The 21,645-nt window shown below is 37.8% G+C and overlaps 1 long non-coding RNA gene across 2 annotated transcripts in view; it reads left to right on the forward strand.

Moving 5' to 3' along the window:
- The window catches only part of LOC111727477, a 174,728-nt gene extending 157,689 nt beyond the window's left edge, over positions 1–17,039 (forward strand). Inside the window, exons 5-6 of one of the 2 annotated variants that reach the window (XR_002775032.1) lie at positions 7,232–7,306; positions 16,291–17,039. This is a non-coding gene — a long non-coding RNA (uncharacterized LOC111727477). The remainder of the gene's footprint in view (positions 1–7,231; positions 7,307–16,290) is intronic. The other variant, XR_002775033.1, reaches the window with a different exon arrangement.
- The last annotated feature ends 4,606 nt before the right edge of the window (positions 17,040–21,645 follow it).

The raw sequence follows: 21,645 nt of genomic DNA on the forward strand, positions 1-21,645 counted from the left end.
CTTGAGGCTCTGTCTAAAAAAAAAAAAAAAAAAAAAGAAATCTGTAGTTAAGACAATTATGCTCCTTTCTTAATAGTTCTAAATAAGTAAGCAAGGTGATAGGTTCATCAGTTCTATGTAAGCATTTCACATCATATATCAAATCAGTACACTGAACCCCATAAATGCATCAATGTATACAGTTATGATGTAATAAAAAAATCCCCTAAAAATAAAAAAAATTAAAAAAAGAAATCTGTAGGTAGATAACAAGGGTTGTTTGCAGAGATCAAAGATTTTCTTAAACTTGTGTTTTCCCAGAAAGGAGGAAAGGAATAAGATGAGAGGTTAAAAATAAGAAATTCCTACATAGAACCTTTCCTGCAGATTCAAAGCCAAAGATACAGATTTAAACACTTAAACCGATTCATTTGTGTATTCAGCCAACTTTTATTTTGAGTGACCGTCCACTAGGCACTGCTGGGAGCTGAAGGACGATCACATTGACTAAGATTCAGATTTTCTTTAGGAAATGATTTATTAAAGAAACAGACATGTACGTATGTGTTTATAATAAATTGTAAAAACAAACAATGAGATGGGAGTACAGACAGAATCTTAAGCATGCTCAAAGGAGAAGTTATTCTTCCTTATTGGACAATTACAGAAGATGTTATACGGGAGGCTTGAAGATATTATTTGTGAGACTTGAAGATTGAAAATGAAGGAAACAGAGGGAGTGAAGTCATACGGCAAAGTGCGGGGCTTGTATGCATTGAGAAAAATTGTCCAGTCTATGTGGAGCCTATGGTTATATGGGGATGGAGGCAGATAGGGTAGAAGAAGCAGGTCAAAACTAAGTTTTAGAGAACCTTGAATTGTAGGTTAAGAAGTTTCATCTTTATGCTGTGGATAGTGAGAGCCATTTATGTGTAGGAGAATTTTATGATCATTCCTGTGACTTGGAATAGCATACATCAGGTCTTTAAAAAGAACTTGGAGGCAGGTCACCTGCTAGAGGCAAGAGGAGAAAGGTAACATCTGCATTTTGTCCATTAATTGTAAGCCCACTCTTCCATCATGACCCTGACTCCTGTAGGTTAAGGGACTGGCTGAAGGCTTTCTGAGGGCATTTGTTTAATGGCATGCCAGTGGTATTTACTCATAAAACCAAAAAGCCATTGGGGCCAGAAATAGGGGTTTTGGTTACTTCCCCAGACAGGATGCAGTTTGGGTGATTATACATGTGATTCATCGAGGTTGGGAAACAAAATTCCTCCACAAACAAACACCCCTTCCCTCCAAGCCTAGTGACTCATGGCTTTTTCAGTGTGATCCATGGAAGGCTCTGGAGTCCAGGCAGAATTGGAGGTATAATGTTAAATCATAAGTCTTTAGCATTTATTTTTATGAGAGAAGCATTTTTATTCATTCTTTCAATCATTCAAGCAGTGTGCATTTATTGGACTCCTGCTGTTTTAAGCACAAAGAATATGGCATTATAAAATATAGTTCCTGCTGTAAAGTATTCCCCAGTTTGGTTGGGAAAACAGATATAAACACTGAGGAGGGTATCTTGTTAAGCATTGTTATAGAGAAATGCAAATAGTACTAAATGCTCAGAGGAAAGACCCATAACTGGTTTGGAAGAGGAGGGGTGGCATTAGAGTTGAATCTTAAATATAACTATTCATTATTATTCATTCATTCATTCAATAAATAATTACCAGCACTTACTATGTGCCAAGCACTGGTCTAGGCATGACATTTCATGCTTTTGTGGAACTTAAATTCTAATGAGAGAACACAGATGGTAAATATTGCTTAAAATCCATCAAATAAATATCTATCCCCATGGAGTTTACTTTTCTTAAAGTGTTCCTTACTTCAGAGCACAGCCTCTAGCACCTCATTCTAAGCAAGAAAAACGTATGCAAAAAGAAATACGAATCGAGCAGTCTGGGAAACAATGGAGAGAGAAAACTCAAAGCCTCAGGGATGCCTGGTCTTTTTAATAGGCCCCGAATTAAGCTGGGAAAATTGCCCTGACTATCGGCCGGAGTGGACAGATGTAAGTTGGATACTGTTCTTACATGGAGAGTCATAGAATCGAGTCCTCAGACATTCAGATTTCACGGTATCCATTGGAGGCAAACAGAGACACTGATTGTAGGCTCTGAGCATTGTGGTTTGGATTCACTGATAAGCTTCCTGTACCTTCAGTCTGACTGTTCTCCAGTGGTCCAGTTCCATGAAGATAAACACTTAAGACACTGCCTACCTCTTTGTTTAAATAATATTCAGGTCAAATTCTGTAATAACCAGCCAATTTTGGCTTGGAGGTCAGATTTGATTCTCATTTTATCAGGTTGTCTAAAATAACCAGGCCATGAGGTGGCTGTTGTTATGGTACTCATTGGAATGGGATCTGACCTATATAAGGAAAAGAACTAGAACAGAAATAGCTCTTCAGCCCATCACGGGCTTGGAGAAACCCAGTGTAAGCAATCATAGAATCAAGGAGCTGGAAGAGACTCAAGGTGACTTAAGATAATCCTGCCTCTAGGCCTGTCTAGAAATTTAATATACATTCTAGAGCTCATTATTTTAACAAGTGCATAAAAACATACTCATCTTGAATAGTATAGTTCTTTTCAGGTAGTGATGCTGCCTGGTCTTGACAAAAGATCTTTGAATCGTCTATTTTATGGTACAACTCAGAACCTAGAGCATATTCTTTTAATAGACTTGGTGAGGGAAAAATGATTATCTTTGGAGACTTATAAGGTGTGTGTGTGTGTGTGTTTAAACTCTAGTGCCATATTCAATTGGCCTATCTGGATAATATCCACTGTTGTTTAAAAATGAATTCAAATGCAGATACAAAACTAAGAGCTGACATTTTTGTTCACCTCTTAACTGATTGAAAAGGGTTTTACTGGTAACCACAAAGGTAATAAGTACAGATGCTCCCAGATTGCTAGTTTGAGGGTATAGGAGCTTTGGTAAGCTGTACTCTTCCTTACTCTTCTTGGTGAACTACTTGAGGCCAAGGAGCATGTCTTGTTTGTTTCAAAATGGCTGCCCACCACAGACACAGGTGCTTGTCCGGGGTTATTTGTTAATCTAATTAAAAAATTTAAAAATTTAAAACATAGTGTAACATGAGAGTCATTACATGAAACTTTTTTTTGTCCATTTTCATTTTTTGTTGACCAAATGTGAATCCTGCAATCACCTCTTATCTTGAGGGGGCTAATTTGGCAGCACACACTAGAGGGAACAGTCCCTGATGGAGAGGGTGCTGTTCTGGGAAAAATGTTCAGGTTCTAGTGTGAAATCTGTTGTACATAGGACAAATGGCTTTGGAAAAGGTACTTAGACTGCGTCTCTGTCTTTACATAAAGGGGTCAAAGAAAATGATGGGAAAAGGTCCATCTGAGGAATAGAATCTTGAGTATCCACTTGGGCCTATCTCTATGTGTATATTGTAGAAAGTATTTTTAAGAACTTAGTGTTGGTCAGGAATCTTGTCTTTGTAAGCAACAGAAACCCAGCTTAATTTAATTTAGTTAGAAAACCAAACTGCAGAAACAGGCTGGGGTGCACCAGTCTCCAGAAATTACTAGAATTCAGGACTTCATCGAGTCCTTCTACTGTGTTGGCTACTCTCTCTGGCTGAGTTTTATTCTCTCAAATCTGCTTCCTTCATGAGCAGATGGGTCACCCTTGGCTTGAGCCCTATTAACTAAGTTGTGTGGGGCCTGAAGGGACAGAGCATTCTTTGCACTAAGAATAACATATGAGGTCAGGGGATGCCTAAAACTGAAACTTAATCAAAGCCTTAATGTTTGAGTTGGGTAGATAAGACAGATACACGTGAAATAAGACAGTTTCCAATGAAGACATTGCAGTACAAGGCACTAGGAGTTTTGAAAAGCTTAGGATCACCATGTGGTAATCTCTCAGCAAATATGAATTCTGACTCATTCCATGAAGAGTTGACAACACTAAATCTGAAATCAGGAAGTTTGGGTTTCAATCTCACTCTGCCAAGTATTAGCTTTGGTGATAATTTCTCAATCTTTAATTTCTTCATTATGAAATGAAGACATTAAAATTCATCTTTCACAGTTATGCTGAAGTTAAAACAAGGCACGTAAAAGAAAATAGTAACTTTAAAGCACTCAACAAACATAAGTTTTTTCTTTAAACCTGTTTATCTGCAAAATAGAGAATTTTTAATTGATAAATATATTTGGAAGCTAGAAAAATATGTATAATATAGTTTCACAGAAAGATATAATATTTGTATTAAGAAGTATGTTAATTTTACTTATTTAACTTACTGGCTAAAAATCTTGTTTAATACTATTAGAAAGTGCATTTTAATGAGTTGACTGTGGCCTTTTATATCATTATGACTGAGGATAGGGCAGAAAAATGCCACTTCAGGGTCTCACTCCCCTGTACATGTGATGTTAAATGGTTTGGGTATTCTGATTCTAAGGTGATCTCTCTACCAAGCAAACTGCATTCTTGCAGACACAAGTTTTATCTCAGGATTTCCTTCTTCAAATAGAACTCTAAGAGATCCTACTTTTCCTTCAGTGTCTCAATCTCCCCTTCTTGAAATGGTCATAACCAATGGAGGCATGTTAAATTCACATTAGTGCAAGCGATCTGTAGTGAAGTATGATTTCATTATATTCTGCGTGAGCCAATCTTATATGCTGGTCAGATGTGGGGAGGGGTAGGGAAGTACATATAATAGATACAGAATGACCTGCTAGTAGAATCTTAACTCTTTTGAGTGCGTTTCAAAGACTTTGGGTGATGGACTAAAATTTAATTAACACAGTGTGTTTAGGCACATAGAGGAAATAGCCCTTCATTCCACGTGCTCCTTCAGTTCTAGAGAGCAATTGTAGAATTGAGGATCTGGAAGAGACTCAAGGTAGAATCATCTCTCTCTCCATGGGGGGGGGGGCTGCTTTATGTTCCTCATTCCCCACAGACGCCAACATTGAGCTGATCATTAGTAGAAAGAGTGACTCTAGTTCTCTTCCATGTCGCTGTGAACATGGCCTTGCAAAGCATTGAGTGAGACATTAGCAATATGTCACTCACTCTTATTCCACAATGAATTCAGAGAACCTTGATGTAGAGGCCCATCAATCACTCCCAGGTAGAGGGTCAAAGTCATGGCCTGTTACTAGTCCTCTCTCTCTCCCCCTATTATTCCATCTGCCTGAATCTAACACTTTTAAAAGCTGGCTCCATTTTTGGATTGTGAAGTCTATGAGATATCAATACAAGTTCCACAAAAATAAGAAAGTTCTTAGTTTAAGAAATGTTGACTAAGTATTCATTGGAGATACATACTGTACATGAACATATCAAAGGCTATAAAATACAATAAAACATTTGAACTCATCTTCCTAAAGTTCTTTTACTTCAGAACTGTTTTATTTAGTAAAACTCATTTACATCTTGAACATCTCTTGTTCCTCAATAGAAGGAAAATATTGTTCATAGAGAAGTCCTAGTAAATAGTTCTCCTGGAGGCTGAAATTCTTGCGTTAAATTGAAGAAAATTTGAACATATCTTAGATAAATCTTGCAAATTGGGACTACACATTTACTATCCATGGGTTCTTTTAAACAGCTCATTCTTCATTAAATTGGAGGACTGTGGGGGAGAAAAGCTAAAGTAAGCAATCAGCAATGGGGTCCATTCGTCCAGTAAATCTCTTTTTCTAATATTATAATAATTCAGTTTTTTTCATCTTTGTGATGGGACAGATAATAGATCTCATGGAAAATCCCTTGAAAATGTTGAAATTGGCTCTCCCTGTCCTTGGCCGGTTTTCTTTATAAGGGATGAGTGTGGGTTTGATTTACAACTATTATAGTTTGTGTTTGATAGGACCCTATGGAAACCTACTAGCCAACGGAAAGAGTAATCAGTAGTACTTTTAACTGTCATCACAGAAAAATCCTTTCCTCTCCTTCACCCTTTCCACGACTCTGTGATGATGAGCCATGGCTTTAATAGAGCCTTTCCAATAAGTACTAAGATTGTATTTTCTTTCCATAGGCTCTCCAAAGTATTATTTTCTATCTATTCACAAAATATCCAGGAAGCTGGGAGGTAAAGATCAATTCAACTCATCATATACATCATTTTCTCCTTCTTCTAAGATTTCCTTGATCAGCTTTCTTCTCTAACCACTGCTTCTCCCAACATCTCTTCAGAATTTATTCAGTTCATAGAACATTATTTTATCTATAGTGACAAAGTGCTTTGCAACTGACCTCAGTCTATTCATCTGGTTGTTTTCAATGCCAACTAGAATTTAAAGTTCATTGGAGGCAGGTAGAATATATTTAATTCTTTCATATTGTCTTCAAAATTTTGCATGTGGTGTTTTTTTGTACAGAGTAGGCATCAGTCTATTTGAATTGACTTAAGAATAATTTGCATGGAGTAAATGTGAGAATATTTACACATTTCCTGAGTTTTCTATGGATGTGGCTGTAGCATGAACATTGAAGTCCACCTGACCTGAGTTCAAATTCCAGGTCTAAAAGATCAGTAATCTTTGTGTTTTTGATCAAGTTACTTATCTTCTCTGATTTCCATTTTCTTATATAATTAAGGGGGATAGTATATCTACATTTTCTTAAAAGACTAAATGAAGAGTAGCTAGAAGTTTAAGCCCTGGTGTTAGATAGTTCTGCATTTGATTCCCATCTCTGCCTTAATCAGGTAAACTGTCAGAACCTCCTTTCCCTCATTTGTGAGTTAGGGTCCATAATAAGATTTATTTCATGGAGTTGTTTGGATTAAATGACATAATGCATGAAAAACTCAGAATGGTGTCTTAATACCTAGTAAACCTTCAATTAATATTAACTACTGCTACAGAAGAACATGGAGTATACCTGACGCCAGTGGGCTTAAATAAACTTTAGTTCTTTCTTCTGCTAATTCTTATCTTTAAAACTGTTGCCAGGGCAGGTGCACTTTGTAGATCCCTTGGCTAAAGGACTTAATACATAACATTCATTGCATGAATGGCATTCTGCCTGCTTTATGTATCTTAAATGGCACCAAATTCTTCTGAAGGAAAGACTTCCTTGGGAAGACGATGAATATCTGAATTAAAAGGAGCTTACATTCTTCAAGTGTGGATTGGAGACATTTTTTATTGCACACAGCCATTTTGTGTTATGTTGATTTCCTCAGGATATGAATCAGAGAGAAAGAACTGAAGTCTCATCCCAGGAAGAAAGGGGAGGACAGGCAGAGGATTTTTCACTGGTAAGGCAATTTGCACACTTGTCCTTTTCATAGTGAGTCATGGTCTGTGATACATTTCATAGCAATTTCTATGAGTTTCCAATTCAGGAATTAAACATGCCAGCCAAATAAGGGAGAGAGAAGCAAACAGACTTTTAGTCCACCTAGTTACCATTCACAGCATTTTAGAAGAGGAACTTCCAGAAAAGGATTATTCTAGCACTCGATTTTTAGTTATAAACATACCTTTGAAGTGATTGAGAAAAGAGAATTAGCTAATCACTTTTCAAATGTCTTCCACAGAATAACTCAACAGGATTTTTTCAATAACCAGCTCTACTGTGCCAGAAGAAAAGTCTTTCCAATTTCCTTCCTAAATCCTTTTTTTTTCTATAACTTGAGGCTAACTTTCATCTTTTTCTTTGCTTTCATATTAGCAGATCTAAACTCTTCATAAAATGATACTGTAAACTTTTTAAAGATATTACAAGCTATCTACCCCCCAGTCTTGTCACCTTTCTAATCAAGTAAATCCAACTCATTTGAAAAACTCCTAAATGTCTTATTTTTCCATACTTCAGTTCAATTTGAGCTAGTATTCTGAAGAGGTTCCTCAGCTACTCTAGTCATAGAGTGAAAAACACCAACACTGTTAGAGTCAGCCTGTCTATCTGTAGTTTCTGCATCCATGGATTAAACCAACCATGGATCAAAAACATTTGGAAAAACGTGGATAGTTTTGTCTGTGCTGAACATGTATATATTTTTTCTTGTCCTAATTCCCTAAACAGTCCATTACAACTATTTATTTAGTATTGACACTGTATTAGGTATTATAAATGACCTAGAGATGATTTAAAGTATATGGGAGGATGTGTTTAGGTTATGTGAAAATACTTCAGCATTTGATATAAGAGACTTGAACATCTGTAGATTTTGATATTCCAAGGGGATCTTGGGACTAATCCCACAGGGATACAGAGGGACAACTGTATATCACTTGGGTATCCCCAGAACTGAGTGCCACTCAGAATATTTTACAGGTGTTTAAAATGTTGACCGAGTAAATTAATATGACCTCAAATTTGGATTGATTTGAATACTTAGTGGAAAACTTATACATTCCTCAAAAAAAATTCTCTGTGGTTGCCTTATTTTCACTTCTTATCCCACCAACACCCCCCCCCCAAATACACTTAAGTTATTGCCTTCACCTGCACGTATGCTATAGCAGAGATGCTAGTGTTTTGAAAATATATAGATACCCCCTCAAATTCAACCTCATACCCAAGATAAAAAGAGAATAGAAGGAGCACATATCAGTTCTCATGTGTTTTGGAAGTGTATCTGAACACTGTGTTACTTTTACATTGTAGTGTGATTTGTTCATAGTTAGTTTTTATTCTTCCCTTCCTTGAGTACCAATTCTTACTGTCTTTTCTACAACTATATTGTTTTGCCACGTGGTATCTCTACATCTTGTTCTGGGTATGAAACTTTAGTAGCATATGATAAACTCTTAATCACCAAGAAATAGAACATCTTGGTGCCTTGCTTAAATGGTGCATGGTCAGTGTGAAGACCTTGGTTCACCTCCTGATAAAATTCTTGCTGGCTCATGATTTCTTTTAATGCAAAAGTCAATTTATTATTCCCTTCATTACTTCACTGGAGTTCCAGGTCAGCCACATGTGGGCATTAAATAATCAGGGAAGAAGGGACTATGTCAGAAATTTTTATGTCACCATCCCCTAATCCAGAGTCTGGCCTAGAACAGGTACTTAACACATACTTGTTATATTGAATTAACACCTATAAGAAAAGTCAAGCTATCTGAGACTTAATTGTGACTTTGACCATAATGATATGGCCTTAGATAAGTCACTGTGCTTCTGTTATGTCATCTGTAAAATGGGGCTCCTATCTGCCTTTAAAGGACTAATGGGAATGTGAGAGCCCTATGAAATTGGGCCTTAAGGAATATTTGTTTGATACTTCACAGACTAGTTGGAGTTCTAGACATTAAATGAATAAAGACTAATGGTTTTTTGTGTGCACAATCAAAGCAGAGAACCTCTTAGTGACCTGGTGGATTAATATTTTTAATTAGTAAGTTATTTTTTGAAAAAAATTCCTACAATCCTTGCTATCTTTCTTTTCCCCATAATTCATGTCTCATTATGGTCATCTTCATTGTTGAAATGAAATTGTCTACTTGAAGATATGTTGAGAAATGGTATGTTACAATTGAGATTCACAAATCTTAACAGGAAGAGGCTAAAGCCAAGTGGTTCAGTGCATTATGCAATCAGTTAGCTCCAGCTTCTGGAATATGTGAGCAGTCTACCACTTTCTCATTAATCTGAGACAGAATGCCCAGAAAGAGTATTTCACAAAAGTTAGTGCAAGAAAGAGGTTCATTGAGTAATTGTTGGGTGCTGTATAATGGAGCAAATTTATTACGTTTATCAATGACAGAAATCTGAATTCTAATGTTGCCCTGCTAAGATTATGTCATTGGAAATTTGTAAATGAACAATTTTGCTTCCTCAATGGCAGCAAATGTGTATCAGATTCCTGAATGGATATCAGAATCATACTTGTTAAATCACAGATGGCTGGGTACTACCTTCAAAATTTCTCATTATGTAAATCTGCAGAGGGGTAGATACCAAGAATTTGTAATTAAGGGCAAGTTTCCAGGTGGTGTTAATGCTGGAAGTACAGGGACCACACATTGAGAACATGGTGAAACTTGGTTTTTCTTAAAATTAGCAAGGTTCGAAAAACAATATTCTGTGGGCTGCAACTCTTTTCTGAGGTTAATTTAATGAAGGAGATTTAGTTAAGGCATCCATAACACAAACCACAGACATCTATGGGCCAGAGTGTCTATGAAGAATATAAAGGACACTAGGTAAAGAAAGCCAGAATTGTTTGCTTCTTTATTAAGTTAAGCTTTCAGCTCCACTCCTTCATGGCTTTGTAGAACACACTTGTTGTCTGTCCCAAGTTCCTTCTTGAGTCATTTGAAAATATATTGCCTGAATCTTAAAAACAAAAGTGGGAAGATATGTCTCCACTTTCTCCCAGGTTGTCATCTCTGTCCCAACAGATGGCCATGTATTTAGGTGCCCTATCTTCTTGCTTTGTTATCTCATTAGATACTAAATGATAATTCTCTATCAAACTCTATTTAAGTCAAGTTCTTTTTTTACTTAATTTTTACTAAATCATAACTGTGTCCATTTATGGGGTACAATGTGATGATTTGATATACAGTGTGGAATACTTAAATCAAATTAATTAACATAACCATCAACTCACTTATTATTTTTGTGATACAACATTTATAATATACTCTTGTTGTTTTGAAATATACCCTTGCATTGTGCACATTAGGTGAAATCCCACTAAATACCCTCCTTCCACTCATCCTCTCCCCTCCCCTCTCCCTCCTGTCCCTTCTTACTGGACTATCTTTGTATTTTATCATTTGTGTGAATGTATAAGTGTTTATATATTGGTTTCATAATAGTATTGAGTACATTGGAATTTTTTTTCCACTCTTGAGATACTTTACTTAGAAGAATATGTTCCAGATCCATCCAGGTAAACATAAAAGATGTAAAGTCTTCTTCTTTTTATGGCTACATAGTACTCTGTGGTATATATATGCCATGATTTGTTTATCTATTCAGAGGTAGATGGGCATTTAGGCTGCTTCCACTATTGTTTAAGTCAAGTTCTTATTTTGTATAGGTACAGCATTATCTACTCAGGTTCTTTTCCTGGAAGCCCATTTCATTCCATTCAGTTCAGTGTCCACTGAGTGACTTTACATAGCAAGCTCTATTATAGATACTTAGAAGAAGCACCATTGACAACTCAGATGGACCCCAACCCCTGCCCTTGCAGAGCCTATGTTTTAGCAGAGGGAAACAGTAAACATAATACATTAACCAACATACTGTATTCCTGGTGGTAGTTGCTATGGAACAGAGGAGATTAAAGCAGAGTCATGGGGTTCATGACTGCAGAGGAGGATTGTATGCACAGTTGGAATTTTAAATAGGGGTACCTTTTGAGCAAATATCTAAGGCAAGTGCAACTGTATCTCTGGGGAAGAGGGCCACAGGCACAGAGAGCAGCCTGTGCAAAAGCCCCAAAGCAGGAGTCAATACATTTAGGGAACAGCAATGAGGCCAGTGTGGCTGAAATGAAGACTGTGAAGAGAATGTCATAGATCAGAGAGAGAACAGAGGGGCAAGGGCAAGATGATACAAGACTTTATAGATCACTGAAAAAACTTTGGCTTTAATGTGAGTGAAGTGGGGGTCCCTGTAAGGTGTTGAGGAAGAGCTGATCTTTTAAGCAGCCTCTGCCTGGATACTATGTGGAAAACAGGTTGAGTAGGGCAGGGATGAAAGCAGGGACTAATTAAGAGAGTATGCCAATAAACCAAGCAAAAGAAGTGGCTCTGGTCATGGGTTGGTCAGTGGAAGTGGCAAAAAGTTGTCCAATTCTGGATATGTTTTGAAAGTAAAATTCCTCAGGATTTTATGATACATTGAACGTGGACTCTGCGAGAAAAAGGAAGCAAAGTTTTGACTTGAGCAACTATAAAGATGAAATTGCTATTGATCAAGATGTCTGTAGGAATATTAGGTCTGTAGGGAGTACCGAGATTTGGGTTTTGGACATACTGAATCTGAAATGACTATTGGACACCTGATTACAGATGTTGAGTTGGTTGCTGATTGTGTGCATGTGAAGCTTAGGAGAGTATGTTGAACATGTCTGGGCTGAAAATGTGGATTTCAGAATTATCAACATGTTGGTATTATAAACATGTTGACCTTATCAAGTGAGTGGGTACCACTGGAGTAGAGAAGTAGACAGGGGCCAGCCCAGGGGGTCCCCTGCATTTAGAGGTCAAGGAGAGATGGCGGAATGACTGCCAAAAGACTAGGAGGGGACAGTGTCCTAAAAACCAAGAGACTGAAATATATCAAGTAGAGGGAGTGGAAAATACTGCCAAATGCTACTAAGAAATCTTGTAAGATAAAGACTAAAAATTGCCTACTAACTTTCATACCTGGGCATCATTGGTGACCTGAACAAGAACATAATTTGGTAGAGTGGTGATGGTTAAAGCTTGGTTTACGTAGTTTAAGAAGAATGGTAGGTACAAAATTCAAAATAGTGAGAAAAGTCAACTCTGGGGAAAGTTGGTCAAGCTAAGGGGTTTGTTATTTTGGGGGGGCTAGGAAAAATTACCAGTATGGTTGTGGGATGATCCAGCAGAGAGGGACAGATTAATATTTTAGGAAAGGTAGAAAGAGTTCCCTACACAATTCAATTGGGTCATCAAATAGTGACGATATCTAGTGTCTAAGTGACAGGTTTGGCTTCCAAGGGGAGATAGGATATTTTCATTTATAGTAATAGGTGTGTTTAGGGTACTGATGCTGCTGGGGAGGGGTATATATCATGGTAAGACCCTGTGTTATATCCCTTTTGATTGCTTTTTGGTTTTTCTATGAAGTAGAAAACAGCATTATCTCATAAAATATCAAATATTCTTCAAAACAAAATAAAGCTCAGTTATATCCTTGTATAAATATTTATTTAAAAACAAACAAAATGAAGCCAAACACAATAAAAAAGCATGCCATAAATGTTCTACTTTAGGTTTTTCTAAACCTATGGAATTTCTTAAGTAGAGATCCAGTGTGTTTTCTACTAGAGATTCTCTTTCCCCTGGTAAATGTCTCCATATTAAGCATAGCCATTCTTCATTGCTCCACTAACCTTTGCATTTTTCAAAATTAAAGTACTTGTATGGAAGCATATTTGCCAATTCATTGTGTGTAAGTGTCTAGCATGTTTTAGATGTTAAATGTGAGCAAGGTGATTTCCATCAGAAATCTTCAATGATCCTTTGCTGTTCATTTCAGCAAGATGGATAATCTCCATCACCTTGTCAGTGTTGTCAATTTGGTACTTTGTAGATATTGGCTGTAGTTGGTAACCAGATATAAATAGGAGTTTTGGCAATTCTTATTTATGATAAGTTCATAAACTTAAATTAGAGGTAGAAATCACTCACATAATTTTAAAAAGAGTGAGCCAGAGTAGATCCTTTAATCTAAATTCTGTTTCTTCTCTGGGGTAAAAATAATGTCATTTTTTTTTTTTTTTTTTTTGGAGGTTAGGAACTGTAACTTAGTGCTTTGCTTGAACAACATTTACAAAAGACAACTCAGTAGGGCATTGCATAAATATGCTACAATGGTTATTGTCTTAGTTCAGGCTGTTGTACAAAATGCCATGAACTGGGTGGCTTATAAACAAGAATTTATTTCTCACAGGTCTGGAGCTTAGACATGTGAGATCAAGGTGCCAGCATGGTTGGGTAGGGATGTCTTCCAGGTTATACACTGGCAACTTTTGATATATCCCCACATGGTAGAAAGAGAGCAAGAGGGCCTTTAATAAGGGCCCTAATCCCATTCATGAGGGCTCCACCCTTATGACCTAACTTTTTCCCAAAGGCTCCACCTCCATTGCATTGAGGGTCAGAATTTTAATATATGAATTTTGGGGGACACAAACATTCAGTCCATTTAATAATACTTATGTAAAATAGATGTTTTAAAAATACTAATTTTTTTTTATATTGGTGTCTAAGTGAGTTTGAAGCAAAAGAGGAATAACCAATATTGAGCTCATAGAGTTGTAGGGAAAATGAAAATAAGATTTTTCATGGAAAGTACTCTTCCTCACAGAGCATGGCCTATGGTAAGTATCCAAGAAATTACTTTAATAGGTATCAGGATGATAGGGTTCCTTAAGAGTCAAAAAAATTGACAAAATTAAGGACTGTTTTGTTGTTGTTGTTGTTTTTGCTGGGGTTTTTTTCCTTTTCTTTTTGGTGGGGTGAGGATAGGAGGTTACTATTGCCAATATTTATTGAGAACCAGCATTTTGCAACAGAACCACATAAACATCAGGGAGACAAGTAAGGATTCATTCAACTTTTATGTGCCAACACTGTCATAAGCATCTTATATACAGATTTTATTTAGTCCCTATGATAGCCCTGCACAGTAACCCAACTTCTATTAACCCAAAGGTATAGATGAGGAAATTGAGTGGGGAAAAAAATGATTAAGTGCCACAATGGGAAAGCTCTCTACAAATTGTTAAGTAAATTAAAAGATTGACCCTATCTACTAAGCTGTCCATAAAAAAGCAAAATCCTCACCAAGATCACGATGGGATTCTGTTCCTAAGCCCCAAGTCTTCTTTTCACTATATCATCACTTAATTACTCATCTAAATCCAACCCAGATTCAAATGCATGTGGCTGGCTTGGTCAGAATCAAGGGGTCATCTTACTTTACTGCTGGTATGGGATTCAGTTCATGCTTCTGAACGTAAATGTAGAGTTGATTCACTCTTTTGTATCGCTAAAGGTTACCCCTAATCTTAACCCTTACTTTTTGAGCCGTGGCAGAAAAAGCTCTTCCCATTCTAGAAGACCATGATGTAGTTTCTTTGGATCCCGCCTGTGTTTTGAACTCAGACAAGTACTGTTCTGGTTGATGAAAAATAGAACATTCATTTTTTTCTTTTTCCTATAGAAAGGTCAAAATGGAGAAAGAAATAAAGAACCTATTTTTAAAATGTTTCTATTCAGAAGAAAAGAAAATTAATCATAATAAGTAACTTATTTTTTTCCCAAGAGGAAAACCAAATTGTGGTAGCTTTGTTTTGATAGATTTTGGAGAATTGGAAAGACGTCGTACCCCATTCATTCATGGTAATCACCATGCAGCTTCATTTATGAATGAAGTAGAACTGTTTAGCAGGCGGAACTACTTAACAAATATTAAAATATATTTTACACCTGAGTTTATTCTAGAACAAGAAAATAAACCAGTATAAGTATTTTGGAAACTTAGTATGGGAATGCTAAACCTCCAGTTGCTGTCCCTTTCAGATATTTTTTTTCATAAGACTTAAAATTGTAAACTGTTTCCTCAGTCGGTCCTTGGTCCCCCTGAAATAGGAAAAATGATACCAGAGAATAAAAATGGTTCTTTCTTTCTATAATCTGGGTTAGAGGTATGGAGAATTCTCATTCAGGAGGGGAGAAGAGAAATGCCTGGATTTCTGTTATGAGTTTAGTATGACAAGAACTGTGTGTAAATAGATGAATAATTTACATTTCTCAATGGTGAAAAAAAAACCATTGTTCATCCATGTCCACCAAGGCCTGTTTAGAAAAGGAGGAATTTAGGGTAGTTGTAGCATAGAGGTTTCACTGCCAAAAGAGCAGCTAAAGATATAAATTAGTTACGAAGAGGAATTGTGATTTCCTTTCTCCCCCAAAAGAATTTTAAAAATCTGATTGGCGTGTATGTCGGCTCAGCTGGGGGCTCTTCCATTCACAGGCAAGCTAATAATACTCCTGGGTCCAGAGGCTGTGGCACAAATCCTTCCTCTTCCATCTCAGGACTTGCTTATACAGCTTATACATTTCATCCTTTATGCCTCTCATTGCCCAGGGACCAGCTCACTTGCTCCTTTTGGCTTACTGGAGAAGGGCTGAAATCCCTGGAGAGAGAGAGAGAGAGAGAGAGAGAAGAGAGGAAGAGAGAGAGAGAGAGAGAGAGGGGCCTGGCTCAGCTTCCTTCAAGGAGCCTGTGACTCATCCCTGATTTCCCCCACCCCTAAGCAACACCCACCAAACCACAGCCCCCCAAATGCCTTATTAACATTTTCTTCAGTGGTGCAATCTTGTTCTGAGATTACAGGGAACGCTGAGCTTTATTTATTAGGGTCCTTTCAACACACTCATTTAATTGTGGCTGCCAGTTGGGGAGTGCTGAGTCACTCTCAGAAGTTTCACAGCACTCTATGACACCTATCCTTCACTTTCCTTTTTTTCTGTTTCCTTTTTTTTAAGTCTTCCTAATTTCTTTTTCCCCCAACAGACTTGTCATTGGAAAAGATTAGAAGAGCCTGTAAACTTGGCTTCCTCATTTCTGCTCCTCAGGTGAGTCTCTCACATTTATTTCTATTGTGTCATAAAAGAACATTTTCCCAGATTTCTGTTGAAGAACTCACAAAATCTTTGTGACGCTGCTGCTCTTTTAGAATTAACCATGGAAAAACTTGATGACGCTTCCATGTTTCTTGTAAAATTCATCTTTGGAGTCATTTTACAGTGTGTGTTTTCCCCTCGGACGGTTTAAAGAGCTGGATTTCCGTCTCTTTGCAGAGCATTCTAGCAGCTGTGTCTCATTTGCTTTGCAAGGGCATTTGAAGAAATTGCTATTTTAGAAGCTGCTTAACATATGGGATAATTGTTTTAAAGCACTTCACAGTTTGCAGAGTGCTTTCCCGTTATTTTATCTAGCCATTTCTCAGAGAGGCCCAGGAATTACCATTTACATTTTTCAGAAAGGGAAATAAAGGTTCTGAAGATACAACGTAACAAACAGCAGCTTGGAAGGGCAATGAATACTCTAAATTCATCGACAGATTTAATCAAAACCCTCAAAACCTCCTGCCTTTTGACCTAAGCAGGTAGCCAGATGTACCAGCTGTGCCTCTCAAGAGCATGTGGTCTGGCTAGTTTAGATCTTCTCTAATCAAGAGCTGCTTCTATGATTGGATATTAGGACACTGTTCAGAGAGTCCTTTAACTCAGTGGTTCTCAACCTTCCTAATGCTGCGACCCTTTAATACAATTTCTGTGGGTCACAACCCACAGGTTGAGGACTACTGCTTTAGCTGCTTTTATGAACAGGGGTGTAGTAGATGGCTAACAGCACTGGTCTTGGAGTCAGACTTCTTGGGTGTAAACACAAGCTCCAACCCTCCACAGGGTCAGCTATGTGACAGTCACAAATGATTTCACCTGTCAGCCTCATTTTTCTTGCCTATGAAATGAGAGCAATAGTTTCTACTTCACAGGATGTTTGTTACGGGGCATAATCAAACTAACCAATACAAAACTCTAAGCATTACACCCAGCAGACGGTAAGCCCTAGTAAATGTTAGCTGTTGCCATGTAATTGTTCCAAAGATGGTCACCAGGTCATTTTTTCTGAGGTTCATTTAAGTGGATTTGTTTCATGAAATTATACAAATGGTCCTGTCCCAGCCGGGGATAGTTAGTAGCCTTAAGAGGTAATTGGTGGTGTAGGCAGAACTTGCACCAGCCTTTCTTCTTCTTTGGAGAACTGTGACAATTTTAAGTTCTCATTCAGCTCTTTAAAACACAAAATGGCAATGTCATTCCTCCTGAGTAATGTGTGATATAAAGTACTGCATTCAGTACCACCCATAGTTTGGGAACGGTTGTGCACAAAGGCAAAAGAAGACATGGATTTTCTTAAAGTTCAAGGCAAAAATAAGGTAAAGAGGAAATAACAGGGATCTGTCTCATTGTGAATGGGCTTTCATTGGAACAGAGCGGACTCAATCCTATATCTGCTTCTTGCCTGTGGAGTAAACTAGAAAAAACATTTTGCTTCCTGGTGCCTTTGTTTTCCCAGTTATAAATGGAATTGTAATATCTGTAGCATGGCGGACTTGTCCCCTAATTGCCTTGGCCTTTCTCAGGGCAAATGCGATGTCCTGGGAACCTCCTCATTCCTGAAGGAAACTGGGATGGTTGGTCACCCTACATACCTGCCCCTCTCAACTTAACCGTGTTCAACAGTAATAGATATAAAGGTGCCTTGATATTCCATGAACTGAAGCATTATAATCAGCTCAATTCTGAACACCTAAAGTCCAAAAATAGTGCTTTGGGTTATTTGAAGAAAAACTCAGTAATATAGTGTTTATAGTATATTATTTCTTTATTTATTCTTTGTTTATTAAATCATGTACAATTAAATCATGTACAATCATGTAAATCGTGTACAATTATGGGATACAATGTGCTGATTTGATATATAATGTGGAATGCTTAAATCAGACTGATTAACATAATTATCATCTCACTTATTTGTTGTGGTAAGACATTTATACTCTACTCTTAGTAGTTTTGAAATGTACCATTGCATTATGCACAATGGGTGAGGTCCCACTAAATACTCTCCCCCCTCTCCTCCTCTCTCTTTCTGGACTATATTTGTGTTTTATCATTCATATGGGTGTGTACCGTTCAATCCTGCAATTCCACTATTAGGTATTTACCCAGATGATCAAAAATCATTTTACAACAAAGACAATTGTACAAGAATGTTTATTGCAGCCCAATCCATAATTGCCAAGTCATGGAAGCAGCCCAAATGCCCATCAAACCATGAATGGATTAACAAATTGTGGTATATGTCTACCATGGAATACTATGCAGCCATAAAAAGGATGGAGACTTTATAGCTTTTATGTTTACCTACATTCTTCTTAGTAAAGTATCTCAAGAATGGAAAAAAAGTATACAATGTGCTCAATACTATTATTGTATATTATTTCTTAAGTGAGATTTTTGCACCTTAATTCTTGGTGGATCATTTTATCAAGTTGGAAATGTGTTATGTGACTGGAAAATCCTATTTAACAATATGTCATGTTATATGTCATCCTTATGTGTTGATACACAAGCACATTCATCCAGGACATTTAGGACAAGTACTTTCAGGTTATTGAGATAATTTGCATTTAAAAGACGTCATCTGGATCATCTTTACTTCCTGAGAAGTTCTGTTTTGCACAGAAGGCATATTTTGGAAGTGATTACCATTTACAATGAAGTAATCAGTGGTTTGTCTTAGAAAACTTTAAAGGAAAACAAAATAGTCTAGGGAAGATGGTATAACTGACCATCCTCTTGGTATCAGAAAAATAAATACCTACCTAGGAATAATAGTACATTACTGGGAATTAACTTAAGGCAGCCTTCCAATTAACTAATGTACACACTCAGGAAATTAGAACAGCTGCTCCCCACCCCAAAAAGGGATTCATTTAGTTTTCTTTTATATAATGTAGAGATTATACTTAAGTGGAACTTCAAAATGTATAAGCAAGCATGCATTTGCTTGAAAAATCAAGTTTTTCAATTGGCTTTTATTTGTGTTTTACTTGGGGCATCTAACCAGAATCAAGGCAACTTACACCCTATAAGTGCCAAAGTGAGGCTCCTGGTATACATATATCTGTAGTCTGTATTAATAAAAGCATAAAAACCAAGTAAATTTGGTCAAATTCAGGTGCTTACTTATGTTAATAGATAGAAGGAATATTTAATTTAAAAATTAGACTCAATGCCAGGCACAGTGGCTCACACCTGTAATCGTATCACTCTGGGAGGCCAAGGTGGGTGGACTGCTTGAGCCCAGAAGTTCCAGACCAGCCTGAGCAAGAGTGAGACTTCCTTTCTAATAAAATTTTTTTAATTAAAACATTAATAGCCAGTTGTTGTGGTGGGCGCCTGTAGTCCCAGCTACTCAGGAGGCTGAGTCAAGAGAATCACTTGAGCCCAAGAGTTTGAGGTTGCCGTGACCTATGACTCCATCGCACTTTACCCAGGGCAGCAAAATAAGACTCTGTCTCAAGAAAAAAATTAAATAAAAAATGAGACTAATTTTTGTTCATTCAGAGCTTGACTTTTAAAATGGAACATGTTAAGGGATCGTAAGGGACTTGAAGCCCCCCAACATGTCACACACTTTCTTCATCTACTGCAGTAGACCTACTGCGGCTCTGGGTCCATGGTGCCCAGTAAAATCTCAGCTTAGATTGAATGTTCTTTGCACATATTAATAGTCACTCAAAATAACATAATAAAACCAGAGTGAAAAGGGCATGGCCTACCGTTCCACATTCAACTTTTCCCTAAGGAATGAACTACTTTACCTCTCAGAAAGAAGCAAAGAACTCATTCAGAAGCAGAGCTGAAGGCTGGTGGAGTTACTGTTGTTTATATTTCCCTGGACAGAGGAGTAATTATGTCGGCTTCAAAGGCCTTTTCTTCTACCTTCCATCTCGGCATGTTTGTGCAGGAAGAAGCCTCCATTCTACTCCTACACTTTACACATAGTAACCCAGAAAAGAGAGCTGTTTGTCCAAGGTCACAGATTCACAGATGCAAACCTTCTCAGAAACTTATTAATCCTAATTTAATTCACACACACACACACACACACACACACACACACACACGCACGCACTTCACCAAGTATAGCTGTAGGTAATTTTTTGGCCTTGGCCCTGTTTTAGTTTAAGGAAAACCCCTTCCCTAGGCCCTCCCCCACCATCCATTGTTATTCCAAGCCCACCATTCCGTAGGTGCTTTCAAATGGCCTTTTCTTTGCTCTCAGACAGCCCTGTACCCCCAATCCAAGGTCTCGTGCTAAGGGAATCTTCTTGATGACCCAGAGTGCTGTGTCAATCTAAGGGTCACACCTGCTTTTCTCTAGGCTGATGGTCTTTGATATAGGGATGCATCACTCCGGGCTTGGACTGATTTCTCTCAGGCTTCAGTAATGTGAGTCAAGGCTTTGCTTTATGGCTAATTTAGCTGGTGATGAGGGCAAGCTGGAACTTGTGAGAAGCGACATCCACTGCAGCAAACTGAGGTCAGAGCTTGAACAGAACCTCCAAGAAGACAGATTGCCTGTGGCTCTGAGAGCGTCATTCCCCTGACAGTGGTGATGCAGACAGAAAATAGCAAAATGACAGTCTCCTTTGAGGGACATATGAGGGCACAAAGATTTTTCAAAAGTCAGCCCCACAGAGAAGAAATCTGGTTGATATTTATTCGGGTCCCCTTTTAAGTCTTGATTGTCCTTGGCTCCGCTAGGTGCTGAAATTTATGCACCAGCAACAGGTGATTCTTATGTAAGAATGGACTCTCAGGTGTCATAAATTTGATCTTGAGCAATCTCTGCTTAGTTGCTGCAGATGGCAGTGTCATGATGGCAGAGCTTTAGAGCGGTGACCTGCTGGGCTGTGAAATGGCTAGTCAGTTGAGAGCTGAGTCAATTCCTTAAGCCTCAAGGTCATGACCAAGAGGGCATAGCCGAACTGGGGAGTCGGCATTTATTCTAGCACCATTCTTTCCTACTCCTTTAGACAATGTTTCAAGCTCACTTAAAGGTCCCTCAAGACCCAGCTTATAACCTTTATAATGAGGTCTCTGTCTGCCATGACTAGTCCTGTTAAGGGTCAATTCTAGGCTTGTGAAGAATTGCTTATACTAGAGAATTTCCATCACCTGAGATGGTTTGGCCAAGGCGCCATCTCTGTGCACCCACTCCATCTTAGATAGGTCTATCTTTTATCTAGGATCCTTCTTTAGTGGCAACTGACAGGTCATGAATTCTTAGCTT

Source organism: Otolemur garnettii, unplaced genomic scaffold, assembly GCF_000181295.1.
Source record: "Otolemur garnettii isolate 467f Iridium unplaced genomic scaffold, OtoGar3 scaffold00108, whole genome shotgun sequence".
In the NCBI taxonomy this organism is placed as follows: Eukaryota; Metazoa; Chordata; class Mammalia; order Primates; family Galagidae; genus Otolemur; species Otolemur garnettii.